At 47.4% G+C, this 11362-nt stretch overlaps 1 long non-coding RNA gene across 1 annotated transcript; it reads left to right on the top strand.

Moving 5' to 3' along the window:
* The first annotated feature begins 5455 nt into the window (after positions 1 to 5455).
* Positions 5456 to 11362, top strand: LOC308489604. Its single transcript, XR_013992111.1, has 3 exons — positions 5456 to 5872; positions 6085 to 6173; positions 9807 to 11362. It is a non-coding gene; the product is annotated as an uncharacterized lncRNA (long non-coding RNA).

Here is an 11362-nt window from a genome sequence, read left to right as displayed (position 1 = left end):
TGAATCATTATGTTGTACATCTGAAAGTAATATAATGTTACATGTCAATTTTACATCAATACAAATAAATTTTAATTTAAATAAATAAAGTAAATTTTTCAAAGGAATGAGGAGCTCTCTGTAATCTGATATAGCTAGAGTTCCAGGACATAACATTCCATCACAATAACCAGATGCAGACTGATATGGATACTTTGCTCTCTTTGTGCAAAAAGCGCCAGGGAGGGGGTGGAGGAGAGTATGCAGTTGTATTTAGTTGTGGGTACTTTTTTTTCTCCCCTTCTACGGCCTTCCCTCCCCACTCCTGTTCAAACAGTTGTTTCTCAGTCTAGTTGTGTAGGACACAGCTCCCTGGCCCATGCTGGTATTATGAGCCTTGCACTCCCCCCAGCTAAGGTAGTTGGTTGCTGGTCATGGGTAGACTGCTCACAGCAGCTCATGGCAGCTCTCAAAGGGCTGCCAGCCACTCATGCTGGCCACCAGCTGCTCATGGCAGCACACAGTAGACCGTGGCAGGCCAAGGCAGCTCACACCAACCTCCAGCAGCACAAGGCAGCCCAGCTCCAGGGAGAGCCGTTGTACACAATCTTAGCTGTAGAGGGCGCAGCTCACTGTCCCATGTGGGAATCGAACCAGCGACCTTGGTGTTAGGAACAAATAGCTCCAACTACCTGAGCCATGGGGCTGGCCCCCTGTGGGTATTTTTAAAAAGTGAAAGATCCATATAAAACTAATATCAACGGTTACCATGGTGAGAGGTCACTAGGCAGCCAGGGGAGACACGGGCAAGGAAGAATCCTTCCACTGAATTCACTATCTTTACCATTTTCAATTTTCAAGTGTACAGTTTGGTAGTGTTAAGTGTATTCACAATGTTGCACAATGGTACTGAATACATTTTAATACTTTTAAAAAATTTTAACCACATATCTGTATTACTTATGAAAAAAACAACTTTAGGGGAGATTCAAGAGGTGGAGTAAACACTGTGCCAGCCTCATTCCTTGAACACATTAAAATTACAACTAAATTACAGAAAAATCAGCCTGGAGAACCTTCTGAAGTCTAGCTCAACAGAAGTTTTGTAACTAAAGATATAAAGAAGAAACCACGTCAAGCCTGGTGGGAGGGGCAGAGATGAGGAACAAGCCCGCCCCAAACCTCTGTGTGGCAGATGAAAATCGAGCGGGATACCTCGGCCACAGAGGTTCCTCACAGAGGAGCAAGGGACCCCAGCCCCACACCAGCCTCCCCAGCCTGGAGCACTGGTGCCTGGAAGAGGAGCCTCTACATTATCTGGCTGTGAAAAACTGGGGTTTCTGAACATCTGGGTGAGACAAAAGGCTGCAGGAAACCCAGACGTCATTTTAAATGGCCCGCGCACAGACTCGCTCGCTCGCAGGCACTCACCTTGGGCTCCGGTGGAGGAACAGTGACTTTGGGGGCATCAGAGACATATGAGGAGAGACTGAGTTGTGTAACTTTGGGGTGAGGATTGGAGGGACAGTCTCCATTTTCCCTTACAGCCAGCAGCCCACGCCATCTTTCATGTGTTGAGCCCACCCCCTATGCTTATGACCAAATTTGAATCTGCTTCTCCTGGTGAGCTCCGCTGCTCCGCCCTGCTGATTCACTGGGACCCCGCCCCACCCAACTTGCATACAGCTGGAGGCTTTATCAGCCACTGAACCTTACAGAAGCCAGCAGGTGGCAGTAGACCTCAGAGTGACCTGGCTTTTTGTAGAGCTACCCCAGGCCTGGTACCACTACATATCTTCGGTGTGTTCGCAGAGTGACCTCTCCCATGCACCTCAAGGTCCAGCACAAGCAGCGACCAACTCCAGATCATTTTGTAGTTGCTACCAGGTACCCCTCGGCCAGTCACAGGCAGTGACTAACCTGGGCCTGTACCAGAGCCCCTCCCAAGAGGCCTCAGAACCAACATACGTGGAGGTTGGCATCGGACCACAGCAGAGCACCACCCAATTAGCCCATAAGCAGCACCTACCACATAAGGCCACCTGGCCAAGACTGGGAGACATAGCAGATGTGTCTCATGCACAGAAACAAACAGAAGGCAGCCAACATGAGGAAACAAACACGTCCCAAATGAAAGAATAGGAGAAAACTCCAGAAAAAGAATGAAACGAAATTGAGGGAAACAATCTACCAGAGACAGAATTCAAAAACAATGGTTATAAGGATGCTGAAGGAACTTAGTGAGAACTTCAACAGAGAGAAAGCAAGCATCAAAAAGGACATAGAAACTATAAAAATGACCCAGTCAGAAGTGAAGACTACAATAACTGAAATGAAGAATGCACTAGAAGAAATCACCAGCAGACTAGATGAAGTAGAGGATCAAATCAGTGATTTGGAAGACAAGGTAGCAGAAAAACCCAACCGGAACAAAAAAACAAAAAAGGATTTTAAAAATTGAGGAGAGTTTAAGAGACCTTTGGGACATCAGGCATAACAATATTTGCATCATAGCAGTACAAGAAGGAGAAGAGAGAGAGCAAGGAAGGGATTGAGAATCTATTTGAAGAAATAATGACTGAAAACTTTGCTGACCTCATGAAGGAAATAGACATAAACGCCCAGGAACTGCAGAGGGTCCCAAACAAGATGAACCCAAACACACCAACACACATTGTAATTAAAATAGCAAAGGTTAAAGACAAAGAGAGAATTCTAAAAGCAGCAAGAGAAAAACAACTAGTAACTTATAAGGGAGGTCCCATAAGATTGTCAGCTGATTCTCAACAAAAGCTTTGCAGGCCAGAAGGGATTGGCACAAAATAGTCAACATGATGGAAAGCAAGGACCTACAACCAAGATTACTCTACCCAGCAAGGCTATCATTTATAACAGTATCAAAGGACAGATAAAGAGCTTCCCAGACAAGAAAAAGCTAAAGGAGTTCATCACCACCAAACCAGTATTATAAGGAATGCGAGAGAGACTTCTTTAAGATGAAAAAAAAAATCAAAATTATGAATAATAAAATGGCAATAGCTACATATCTATCAACAATTACTTTCAATGTCAATGGATTAAACGCTCCACTCAAAAGAGACAGAAGGGACGAATGGATAAGAAAACAAAACCCTCACATATGTTGCCTACAAGAGAATCACTTCAGATTGAAAGACACACACAGACTGAAAGTAAAGGGATGGGGAAAATGTATTTCATGAAAATGGAAATGAAAACAACAAAAAAAGCTGGGATAGCAATACTTACACTAGACAAAATAGACTTTAAAACAAAGGCAATAACAAGAGACAAAGAAGGACCCAGGAATCCTACTTCTGGGTATTTATCTGAAGAAACCCAAATGCTACTTTGAGGAGACATGTGCATTCATATGTTCATTACAGCATTGTTTACAGTGGCCAAGATGTGAAGGCAGCCTGGGTATCTGTTGATGGAAGAATGGATAAAGAGGAGGCAGTACATGTAATACAGAATTGTACACCTGAAATCTATGTAATTTTACTAACAAATGTCACCCCAATAAATAAAGAATAAATAAATACAGAGGAGATAGTACATATATACAATGGAATACTGTTTGACCTGAGAAGGGAATGGGTTCTTGCCATCTGTGGAGGCATGGATGGACCTGGAGGGTATTGTGCTGAGTAAAGCGTCAGACAGAGAAAGACAGATGCAATGTGATTTTGCTTATATGCGGAATCTAAAGAACAAAATAAACAAACAAACTCATAGATACAGAGAACATACTGATGGTTGCCAAATGGGAAGGGCGTTGGGGGTGAGTGAAAAAAGTGAAGGGATTAAGAAGTACAAATTGGTAGTTACAGAGTAGTCATGGGGATGTAAAGTAACGCATAAGGAATATAGTCAATGATATGGTAATAACTATGTATAGTGCCAGGTGGGTACTAGACGTATCAGGGGGATCTCTTCTTAAATTATATAAATGTCTAACCACTATGCTGTACACCTGAAATTAATATAAAATAATAGTGAATGTCAACTATAATTGAAAAATTTTAAAAGGGGCGGAAAGGTGAGGGGGAATAAGAGGTCCAAATTTCCAGGTATAACCCGAATCAGTCATGATGCTTAGACGTACAGCGTGGGGAATGTAGTCAATAATACTGCGACACCACGGTGCGGTGTCAGATGGTTGCCGGACTTATCATGGTGGTCACTTCTTTAGGTCTATAAATGTTGACCAACTGTGGTGTACCCCTGAAGCTAATATAATAGTCTGTATTAGCTACATTTTAATAAAAATCTTTTAAATAATAATAATTTAAAAACCATTATGCCCAAATCATAGGACTAAAGAGAACCATTGTATTGGAAAGAGTTAGAAAGAAAAAGAACATGTGCTTTGAAATCAGAATGAGCTGAATTCAAATCCTGTCCCCGCCATTTATTGGTCTTGGGCAAGTCATATAACTTCTCTAAGCCTTAGCCCCCCCTCTTTCAAATGCACAGAAAAACGGTGCCCCCAAAGTACCGAGCCCAAAGTTCCCAGTTGACAGTGACGATAATGTGTTCATGGCACCCTGAGGACGCTGGACAAAGGAGCGCCTTTTAAGCCAGCGCAGTGGTTTGTAACCTTTGCTGGACCAGAATCACTGGGGGTGCCTGTGAAAAGTATACACGTCCAGGGCCCCACCCCAGACGCACTGCAGCATAATCTACTAGGGTGGAACCTGAGCACTCCTATCTTAGCGCACCCCCCCCTTTAATTCAGGGAGACAAAGCTAGAGAAGGACTAAGGTAGAGGGGTCCCGCGCTGCAGGACCGCGCACCTCCTGGCCTCCAGCGGCAAGACCTAAGGGACTTGGAGCTATTTGGTCACAGTTCCTCCAGGGGGCAGAGTTGGGGCGCGGGAGGCCGGCCCCAGGCACTGACGTGCAGATCGCTGTCTGTCATTCGGACGCCGAGGACTTCCAGCCTCGTCACTGAGACAGCTGAGGAAGAGAGCCTTGGGGAGCTATGTCCCCACGTGTGGGAGGACAGGGGGGGTGCCCTTCCTGCACCTTCTTCCACTTAAAGCAGCACAAAGAGAGTGCAGTGTCCCAATTCAGCTGTCCTCCTGCACTGACTGAGCCCCCGATGCAGCTCCCCGGCTGCCTCTCCACACCCAGGAATGCGTGGAGACCCCAGGTCGCCTGGAGGCACCCGCTGGGCGCCTGTGTCAGCGGAAAGCACGGCGGAAAGCGGCGGTTGCTGTTTGCCCGCTTTCTTCGGTTCCCTCTGAGGTCCCCTATCCGTGGGAGGCTTTGCCGCCAATCGCACAGACCCCTTTACTTCGCACCCCCATTCGGCCTCGCCGCCTGCTCGCCGAGGATCTGCGTCCGGGACTGCCCCGGGATTGCGCCCTCCCTCCCGATGCAGGGCCCGCGGCGCGGAGGCGGGAGGCTGCGCTGGCGCCGCAGGGGCAGCAGGGGGCAGCAGGGGGCACCCCGGGCTCCGCTGGGGGACGCGGAGCCAGCCTGCGGGGACCTGAGAGTTTCCTAGAGGGAGCAGAAGGGTCGGGGGCGCACAGGGACGTGATAAATTCTTGATAAGGGAGCGAGTGTGCGTGTGAACCCCGAAATCGTTTCCCGGTACACCCTGTGGCCTGGTCGAAGCGCCAAGGCGGGCAGGGCCGTGGGGGAATGAGTGTGTGTCCCCAGGAAGGGCCGGCACCTCCCCACCGCAGAAAGGGGGACACTCCTCCGGGCACCCACGGAGAAGGCAAGCGGCCTGACTTCTGTTCTGCTCCTTCTTTGGCCTGTCTAGAGCCAGCCCTCAGACCCACACACGTGGCTCTTCCAAAAGATTTGCGGCGGTTAGCGCATCCCTGCTTAAGGGACAGTGGACGGGGCAGGCCAGCACCAGGGTGAGTATTTCTCACACCCGAGTCCTTCGCATCTTTCTGGGTGATTCTGGCCGTAGCTGCACACCACCCGAGGCATTCTTCGGCTAATGTTTTTCTTAAAATCGACTCGCTTTTGTTCAAAAGGAAGACAAGAAGGGAAGAAAGAAAAAGGGGAGGGAGGGAGGGAGGGAGGGAGGAAGGAAAAGGCCCAAAATGGAGTCATTTGCCCCCAGGACAACAGACCAAGGCGTAATTGCAACTTCAGCCTTTCCTACAGTGCAACCCTGAGACAATCTGAAACTTCCTGATTAGCACTGGTGAGGTAAGCTCCGAAATAAAATGCCTGCCATTCCCTTCCCCAAAATCTAAAATGAGCTCGCCTGAAATAATCCTTTCTTTTCTTTTGCTAATACCTTCTTGCCCCACCTTTCTGCCTATAAAAAAACCTTCCGTTTTGCATAACCCTCTAGTTGCTACCGTGTTTCCCCCAAAACAAGGCCTAACGGGAAGATCAGCCCTAATGCGTCTTTTGGAGCAATAATTAGTGTAAAACGGTCTTACACTAATTTTTGCTCCAAAAGACGCATTAGAGCTGATTGTCCGGCCAGGTCTTATTTCCGGGGAAACACGATAGATGGGGTGCTGCCCCATTCATGAACCGCTTAATATAGCCAATTAGATCTTAAAATTTACCCAGTTCAATTTTGGTTTTTAACACTTTTTCAAGTTAAATATGATTATAAGGGAAACATTTTTTTATTACAATAACTGGAAGCCCTGTTTTTTGTTTTTTGTGTTTTTTCGGTCTAAAACAGGACTGTAAAAATAAATATATAACAATTACGATTTCTTAAGCCTGGCTCTTTCCCAATGAAAATCATCTGCCCCACCATCAGTGATGTGTTTTCCACGCTTTAGGAAAAACTGGGATTCTGCTATATCCTCTTCCAGAAATTCAGAAGATGAGACAAGAGGTGGTGATGAGAGAGAAGGGAGCTGGGAGCCAGAGAGAGAGGCAGCTACACTTTACCCTATTGTACAACAAAGGGAACTCTGATATTCCATATCCTTGCAGCAGAACACTCATACTTCTGGAAACTGCAAGTTATTTTTTTACCCTGGAAGCTGAAGGGGAAGGGTGGAGACCTCGCTTCCTGTGAGCCTGCCCCACCCTGGAGCTCTTAAGGAAAGCCTGATAGCTTCACAGATTAAGGAGGTGCTTAGAGGACCCAGCCAGCTGGCCCCTGCAGCTGAACACTGGTCTCTCCCACACCCTTGCTGGGGAGGTCTTCTTGCCTCTGCCCCAGCTTATTGCCTGCTCTGCAGGCAGCCTACATGGGTAAGGCATGGGCCAGGACAGCAGAGGATGACATGGGGATGAAGAAAGAGGAGGCCAAGTGGCTTCATTACACAAGGCCTCGGTGAGCCGGTTCTTAAAGAGGTCTGTCCACTCTGGGTTAGAATAACAGGGTAAGAATCATGGGACAAGTCACTCCCCCTCTCTCAGTTTTCGTTTCCTCATCTATAAAATCAAGAGGAAGGATTCAACGGAGCCTATGGTAGGGCTAGCTCCACGCCCTTCTCCAGCCTGCCACTGGGGGCTGTGAGGGGAGCAGCCGCCCCCCCTCCCCCCCACAAACTATGTCATCCAGGGCCTGCATGGGGTTCATGACTGGATGCCCGGGTTGTCTCCTCCACTTCTCTATAGAACAACCAAGAGTTTGTGGTCAAGTAGGAGAAAGACCTTCCTCACCGTCTACATCCTGAAGTCCTGGAATGTGGAAAGGTCACTTATGCCCTCTTGTCCTAGAGATGTTTAAGTCCAGAAAACCCAATTTTTGGTCCTAGGAAGGTCACTTGTTACCGGAACCCCAATGTTTTTTCTTTGAATCTGCCTGCCTGCACGCACTGGCCCAAAGAAATGCACATGCAAGAGTTTGCAGTACAGAAAGAAAGAAAAGAAAAGTTTAATATTGAATTGGCCAATATGGAGACAGAGCTTATGCTCTAAAAACCCTGACCCCCCTATGGCATGCAGGTAGGTTGCAGATTCTATGGGTAAAATCACAAGACACTGTGTGTTAGGGGTTCAGGGTCATGCTGGGAGCTGATTGGTCAGAGGTGAGGTGAGGGTAATGAATCATCTCTTCAGGTCTTGAGCAATTCTGAGGTCTTTTCCAATGTCCTTCTGTCTGGTCTCGTGGGAAAGTAGCCAGAGGGTCATCCCCCCTTAGGACTCGGGAGCTGAAACCTAACTTAGGGCAAGATGTTACATGATCAAGAGAGATAGGGTTTCTCTTGGTCATTCTCTGGAGAAGTGGAGCAGACAACCTGGGCATCCAGTCATGAACCCCACGCAGGCCCTGGACGACAGAGTTTGCGGGGGGGGGGGGGGGGGGGGGGGGGGGGCGGCTGCTCCCCTCACAGCCCCTAGTGGCAGGCTGGAGAAGGGCGTGGAGCTAGCCCTACCAAAGGCCCTGTTGACTCCTTCCTCTTGATTTTATAGATGAGGAAACCAAGACTGAGAGAGGGGGAGTGACTTGTCCCATGATTCTTACCCTGTTATTCTAACCCAGAGTGGACAGACCTCTTTAAGAACCGGCTCACCGAGGTCTTGTGTAATGAAGCCACTGGCCTCCTCTTTAGCCTCCAAAGGTCCTGACACTATGATCATTAGTCAGGTCCGGGCTGCTGTCGTCTTCTGCTCCCTTGGGTTGCTGATTATCCGGGGGGAAAGGCTAGGTCTCTGAGGGGGGGGTGTGGATTTAGATGTAGATCTAGACTGATAGATGAATAGATCGGTAGACAGATCAATAGATAGATAGATATAGAAAGAGACGATTTCACAGACAACAGTTCAGTGATTACCAGCGGGTAAGGGGGGTGGGGCGAGGGAGATGAGGGTAAGGGGGATCAAATATATGGTGATGGAAGGAGAACTGACTCTGGGTGGTGAACACACAATGGGATTTATAGATGATGTAACACAGAATTGTACACCTGAAATTATGTAATTTAATTAACAATTGTCACCCCAATAAATTTAAAAAGAAAGAAAGAAAGAAAGAAAGAAAGAAAGAAAAAAAGAAAGAAAGAAAGAAAGAAAGACGATTTCTAGAACTAGGATTTACAATTAAACTTAATCAAAGTTGTAGGGAACTGCGGTTTCACACTGAGTTGGCCTGGTAAATGTCTGGGTACAGCAGAGTTCCAGGAGAATCAGGTATCCTCCATCCTGCTGGTTCTGCAGAGAAGTCTTCCCCACAAATTGGCATGTTTGCACATCCACACGAAATTGGCATGTAATTTCATCTACAGAACCCAGCTTAAAAACCACTGGCTAAACCTGAGAACTGAAAATGGGTAAATAGAGGAGTTGTTTAGAGAGGCTGTGACAGGAAACAGGAGGGCCGTGATGGATACTAACATTATGGGATAGAAAGAGGAAGGAGAGCCTGAAAATGGACCGAGAAAAAGGGGACAGAGAGATTGGAGACATTGTACACCGGGTCCAGTCTGGGCCGTTCCGGGTCTGTCCCTTCCTAGTGGTGGGCACTTCAGGCAAGTTAATTAACATGCCTAAGTTTCAGTTTCCTTGACTGTAAAATGGGTGTGATAGCTCCTTCCTGGAGGTGTTTGTGGCGGCTAATCAGGATTGTTTGTATAGTCATTGAATCAATAATTTCCAGGTGCTGGGTGCATAGCCCCGTTCCTTGTACAGGGTTAAGCATGCAAGGAATATTTAGAAAAGCAACATGTAGAATATACTCGTAGACACATTTTATATAGCAGGTCTTCCATGCCACAGCAGTTCCATCCAATCCTCTTCCTCATCCACTGTCTCTGCATCTCCTGGCTGCCCCTCGGTACTTGACTTGACTGCTGTCCCTTGTGGTGGTGACAGCATTCTACCTTTTATTATGGAGACATTACCTTACTTCTCCTCCTCTTCCAGAAAGAGAAGCAGAGACCACCCTCATCATCGCTGCCCTTCCCTCCCACTCTTCCAGGGTCTATAGAACGCCCTGCCTGTCACAGGCACTGAGGTGAAGTTTGTTGTCTGGAATTCTACTGGCTCAAAGCAGAGGTCCCTCAAAGCAGACGACTTTTGTTTCGCCATTTTGTTCTGAAAGCATCTACCCAGACAGGTGTTTGACCTGATTGCAGTACACACAGCTGAACACCTGGAATCTCGTGCCCAGCTTGGTGGCCTCGCCCATGTATATGAACCCTACAGCCCCTCCACCCTGGCTCATGTACTTCCCACGAACAGGAAACTCGACCACCAAGACGGTGAAGCCCTTGCAGCTCTGTGATTTGGAGAATCTATTTATCAAGGAACATTAATGACCTTCTAATAACTTCCCATCAAATGTAAAATGAAGTCTGTCCTTCCCAGGTTCACAAGATCCCATGCTCTGGCCACTGCCTCCTCTCAACCTCAATCCCTTCTCCTCCTCTCCTTGCTCAGCCATCTCCAGGCATGTGGGTCTCCTTGCTTTTCTGCAAACACACTAACCACCCTCTCTGCTTAGAAGCTCTTCTCCAGATATCCTCACAGCTCCCTGACTCCACTCAGACCCCTGCTCAAACGCCAGCTCCTCAGAGAGGACTTCCCTGTCTAGCCTGTCTAAAGCAGCAGAATCACACTTTCTCTATTTCAGAATCCTCGTCACTGTTGGGACACTCTTTTTCTCCATTCTTCATATTTCCATGTGGAGGGAAACCAGCCAGACCACCTCTCTTGGCCTGTCTCCCCCTACCTATCACTCCTTCTCTGTGAGAAGATGGAGCTGTCTGATTGATGAGTTTGGGAGAAGACAGTGAGCATGTTCAGCTCTTGGGGAGCCAGCCTATCTGTAGAGAGCATGTTTGTCTGCTCTGTGTCCACAGAAAGGGGCCTCCCCACCTGCCCCAGAGGGTGAGACAAGAGAAAGCCTGAGGGCATACAGCTGTTGGCACCATTTAGTTCTTGAGTAAAGCATTAACTAGCCACATCCTCCATTCAACATTATCAGTTATAAATTTAAATATCTGTCTGGCTCCTATGTTCGTCTGTCAATTGGTTATAAATTTAGATGTGTTTCTCTATTGCTGCATAACAAATCACCCAAAACTCAGTAGCTTAAATTAACAATTTACTATTTCTCATGAGTCTGTGGGCTGACCAGATGGTTCTTTTGCTTCACAGGCTGTCAGCCAGAATGCTGGACTGGCTGGAAAGTCTAAAATGGCTCCCTGCTCATGGCTGGTATTTGGTTGGGGCCAGTAGCTGGGAGCTCATCTGGGGCTGTCAGCTGGGGGTGTGGGGGGCCGTGGCTCTCCTTCATATAGTAGTTTGGGCTTCGTCTTGGCATGGTAACTATTAATAGATTCCAAGTAAGACTGTTCCACAAGTAAGTGTTCCAAGGGGAAGGAAGTAGAAGCTAACAGTCTTCTTAAGAATTGGTCTTGGAAGTCCTGGATCTTGGAGCACAAATTAAATGGTGCACTTGCTGCTTAAAAACCCGG

Source organism: Rhinolophus hipposideros, assembly GCF_964194185.1.
Source record: "Rhinolophus hipposideros genome assembly, chromosome: 21".
In the NCBI taxonomy this organism is placed as follows: Eukaryota; Metazoa; Chordata; class Mammalia; order Chiroptera; family Rhinolophidae; genus Rhinolophus; species Rhinolophus hipposideros.
This window is presented reverse-complemented; position numbering and strand designations above follow the sequence as displayed.